The sequence below is a fragment of the Schistocerca americana genome, unplaced genomic scaffold (assembly GCF_021461395.2).
Source record: "Schistocerca americana isolate TAMUIC-IGC-003095 unplaced genomic scaffold, iqSchAmer2.1 HiC_scaffold_254, whole genome shotgun sequence".
In the NCBI taxonomy this organism is placed as follows: Eukaryota; Metazoa; Arthropoda; class Insecta; order Orthoptera; family Acrididae; genus Schistocerca; species Schistocerca americana.
Genome location: NW_025725966.1, coordinates 185,001 through 190,000, shown reverse-complemented (window position 1 = coordinate 190,000; position 5,000 = coordinate 185,001). Strand labels below are relative to the sequence as shown.

At 51.7% G+C, this 5,000-nt stretch overlaps 1 non-coding gene across 1 annotated transcript in view; it reads right to left on the bottom strand.

Moving 5' to 3' along the window:
- Positions 1 to 527, bottom strand: part of LOC124576622 — a 1,910-nt gene extending 1,383 nt beyond the window's left edge. The window contains exon 1 of the ribosomal RNA XR_006972554.1: positions 1 to 527. This exon is cut by the window's left edge and continues 1,383 nt beyond it. This is a non-coding gene — a ribosomal RNA (small subunit ribosomal RNA).
- Between the last annotated feature and the right edge of the window lie 4,473 nt (positions 528 to 5,000).

The window sequence follows — 5,000 nt, the reverse complement described above, 5'->3', positions numbered from 1 at the left end:
CGATTACGGGGCCTCGGATGAGTCCCGTATCGTTATTTTTCGTCACTACCTCCCCGTGCCGGGAGTGGGTAATTTGCGCGCCTGCTGCCTTCCTTGGATGTGGTAGCCGTTTCTCAGGCTCCCTCTCCGGAATCGAACCCTGATTCCCCGTTACCCGTTACAACCATGGTAGGCGCAGAACCTACCATCGACAGTTGATAAGGCAGACATTTGAAAGATGCGTCGCCGGTACGAGGACCGTGCGATCAGCCCAAAGTTATTCAGAGTCACCAAGGCAAACGGACCGGACGAGCCGACCGATTGGTTTTGATCTAATAAAAGCGTCCCTTCCATCTCTGGTCGGGACTCTGTTTGCATGTATTAGCTCTAGAATTACCACAGTTATCCAAGTAACGTGGGTACGATCTAAGGAACCATAACTGATTTAATGAGCCATTCGCGGTTTCACCTTAATGCGGCTTGTACTGAGACATGCATGGCTTAATCTTTGAGACAAGCATATGACTACTGGCAGGATCAACCAGGGAGCTGCGTCAACTAGAGCTGAGCAGCCGGCCGCCCGGGAGTGTGTCCCGGGGGCCCGCGCGAACACGCAAGCGTCCGCTCAATTATTCTGCAAACAGGAGGAGGCTGAGCTCCCCTGCACAATACACCTCGAAACCCTCTCAGGTCCCGGCGGCGCGCAGCGCCGTCCTAAGTACTTGGTCGGGTTCGAGAGAGGCGCAATCGCCCGGAGTTTGGCGAGTAGACGCTTTAGGTGCGACCACCCGTGCTCCCAACTGAGCTTGCCGCTGCCGACAGAGGCCCGGGAGCGTGCTGTCGTGGCATTGCCGGCGGGAGACAACACGCGCCACCTACGGTGACCGGCAGCTCCAACGCCAGCGCCACAGAAGGACAAAAGCCCCACTTGGGTGCCGAAGCGAACTCTCCCAGCACAGCGCACGCGCCAACACGTCCGCACAGCTGCGATACAAACCACCTGCGAGAACCGCAGAGGCGACCGAGCAGCAGACGGCGTCGCGGCGCCGAGCGCCGGGCGGCGGCGCATCCTCAGCGCACACAGTCCTCAATCGGACCAGCACACTGCAGATGTCCACCGCGCTTCGCACCGGGCCCGCGAGGACCTACTTTGGCCGCACGGCGCCGCGTGCAGGGTGCGCCGGCGCGCAGCTGCGCCGCCTGCCGCCTCCGTCGGCCGGCGCGCCTGCCACTGGCCGCCCCCACCAGCCGGCTGTAGCGCGTGCGCCCACGCACCGCGCGGCCAGCACGCCGGGAGGCCCCCCCTCACCGGCCGGGGACGGTCCCACCCAGCCACCGCCGCGTATCGCTTCACACCCAGATGCCATTCACGTTCGTGGGCATGGTGGGTATCGCTGGAACAACCGGTTGGTAGCTCAACCGATCGTCGCCATCACTGATTCACCTCTAGCGAGAACAACCGCACCACAACGGTTTACCAGTTGTTCATTTGCATAACGTCACCAGCAAACGTAGGCGTCCATCGCCATTTGCAAATTCAACGATTGTTGCATGCCTGTGTCAGGTGTCACGACACACTATGTCTGCCCACATACACGCAACAACATGTGCACGCTTCGCGAACACGTGGAAGGTGGCCCCCGTACGTATGCGATGTCCATTGCGCGAACGACTGTCAACCGGCCTCTGTCGCATGTCGCAGATGTGGAACGCAGTGCACCATGCTATCACGGTGTGTGAGAAGAGACGACTACGTCTGACAACACGCGCCACTACATCAACAGACGGCTCATGCTGATCGCCATCCAGGGCATACCACACTGCAATCCAGCTCTTATAGGGAGACGACACGTAGCTGAGTGCACAACATTTGGACCGCATGGTTCGCCGTTGTTGGCGCAGTCGTTGTACGGTCACATGTACCACGATGTATCATTCAGTACATGAGGACCAATGTGCAGTACAGTGTGTGATTTGGACGTACAACATCAGCGGACAGTTGACACAGGCCGTACCACAGCGTAGGCTAAGTGCTTCGCACATGCGAATGCCAATGAACAACTGCAAATGCCAATGAACAACTGCAAAGGGCATTGAGCATGTACGTCCTGCTGCCATCCACATTACAGTGTATAGCTGCAAGGTGTTTAACATGAAGCGATACACTGGGGACCGGGCAGTGCGAGTAGCAAACTATATTGCGGGGGTTGCAGTTAGGCAACACTACACTAATTTAACGCGTCGTATGACAATTACAGAGCAGGTTAAGGCCCAACGTGTGTTGGGTTAAGGCCCAACGTGTGTTGGGTTAAGGCCCAACGTGTGTTGGGTTAAGGCCCAACGTGTGTTGGGTTAAGGCCCAACGTGTGTTGGGTTAAGGCCCAACGTGTGTTGGGTTAAGGCCCAACGTGTGTTGGGTTAAGGCCCAACGTGTGTTGGGTTAAGGCCCAACGTGTGTTGGGTTAAGGCCCAACGTGTGTTGGGTTAAGGCCCAACGTGTGTTGGGTTAAGGCCCAACGTGTGTTGGGTTAAGGCCCAACGTGTGTTGGGTTAAGGCCCAACGTGTGTTGGGTTACGTTAAGGGGCAATGTGGGTTACGTTAAGGGGCAATGTGGGTTACGTTAAGGGGCAATGTGGGTTACGTTACGGCGCAATATAGGTTACGTTACGGCGCAATATAGGTTACGTTAAGGCGCAATATCGGTTACGTTAAGGCGCAATACAGGTTACGTTAAGGCGCAATACAGGTTACGTTAAGGCGCAATACAGGTTACGTTAAGGCGCAATACAGGTTACGTTAAGGCGCAATACAGGTTACGTTAAGGCGCAATACAGGTTACGTTAAGGCGCAATGCAGGTTACGTTAAGGCGCAATGCAGGTTACGTTAAGGCGCAATACAGGTTACGTTAAGGCGCAATACAGGTTACGTTAAGGCGCAATACAGGTTACGTTAAGGCGCAATACAGGTTACGTTAAGGCGCAATACAGGTTACGTTAAGGCGCAATACAGGTTACGTTAAGGCGCAATACAGGTTACGTTAAGGCGCAATACAGGTTACGTTAAGGCGCAATACAGGTTACGTTAAGGCGCAATACAGGTTACGTTAAGGCGCAATACAGGTTACGTTAAGGCGCAATACAGGTTACGTTAAGGCGCAATACAGGTTACGTTAAGGCGCAATACAGGTTACGTTAAGGCGCAATACAGGTTACGTTAAGGCGCAATACAGGTTACGTTAAGGCGCAATACAGGTTACGTTAAGGCGCAATACAGGTTACGTTAAGGCGCAATACAGGTTACGTTAAGGCGCAATACAGGTTACGTTAAGGCGCAATACAGGTTAGGTTAAGGCGCAATACAGGTTAGGTTAAGGCGCAATACAGGTTAGGTTAAGGTACGACATAGGTTAGGTTAAGGTACGACATAGGTTAGGTTAAGGTACGACATAGGTTAGGTTAAGGTACGACATAGGTTAGGTTAAGGTACGACATAGGTTAGGTTAAGGTACGACATAGGTTAGGTTAAGGTACGACATAGGTTAGGTTAAGGTACGACATAGGTTAGGTTAAGGTACGACATAGGTTAGGTTAAGGTACGACATAGGTTAGGTTAAGGTACGACATAGGTTAGGTTAAGGTACGACATAGGTTAGGTTAAGGTACGACATAGGTTAGGTTAAGGTACGACATAGGTTAGGTTAAGGTACGACATAGGTTAGGTTAAGGTACGACATAGGTTAGGTTAAGGTACGACATAGGTTAGGTTAAGGTACGACATAGGTTAGGTTAAGGTACGACATAGGTTAGGTTAAGGTACGACATAGGTTAGGTTAAGGTACGACATAGGTTAGGTTAAGGTACGACATAGGTTAGGTTAAGGTACGACATAGGTTAGGTTAAGGTACGACATAGGTTAGGTTAAGGTACGACATAGGTTAGGTTAAGGTACGACATAGGTTAGGTTAAGGTACGACATAGGTTAGGTTAAGGTACGACATAGGTTAGGTTAAGGTACGACATAGGTTAGGTTAAGGTACGACATAGGTTAGGTTAAGGTACGACATAGGTTAGGTTAAGGTACGACATAGGTTAGGTTACGGTACGACATAGGTTAGGTTACGGTACGACATAGGTTAGGTTACGGTACGACATAGGTTAGGTTACGGTACGACATAGGTTAGGTTACGGTACGACATAGGTTAGGTTACGGTACGACATAGGTTAGGTTACGGTACGACATAGGTTAGGTTACGGTACGATATAGGTTAGGTTACGGTACGATATAGGTTAGGTTAAGGTACACATTGTTGTAAGGAAAGGTTTAATGGGGGGCGGGGCGGGGCGGCCGGTTTGTTGATTGTGATTATAGTAAGTGGATGCCTGCGGCATCATCTGATTTGCCACGTCAGGATGCACCTTTGGCTCATGACAGGCGGCGCTCTCATTCCATGCTTGTGGCAGACCTGTGTCTTTCATTCCTGCCATTGTTTGTGTGCTGTGAGAGGAGGCAGTATTGTGATGTTGGGTGCACCCCTGTGTAGGACATGTGTGGGTGTTGGTGGCTTGGCTGAGCAATGGTGGTTGTCGGGTGGGTGGGATATTCTGTTTTCTGAGTGGACCTCCCAGTCTGGTTATGACAGTGTGGATTGTCTAATGTGGCGGAGAGGATGCACTGGGTGTTGTTCCATGCTGGTGCTTACATATTGTCTGTGTGCGTGTTACAGGCAGAGAGTAGTGCGTGATAAGGGTGTGTGGCTGACGTGTGGTTGTGATTGTGAGCAGAGTCTTTCAGCATGTATACGGACAGTTGTATACATTATCTGTATTCTGATGGCTCTATCTATTACTAATCAGCGCCGTGTATACGTTTAATCCGGTTCCAGTCGAAACTGTTGTATCTCTGTACATTAGTGACACGGCGAGCCCGCTATGTAGTTACTCGTCTCGGCAGCTTCCACCGGTGTATGGCAAATGATTATAAGGAATCAGTCTAGTCGTCAATACCGATGGTGTGACGTCA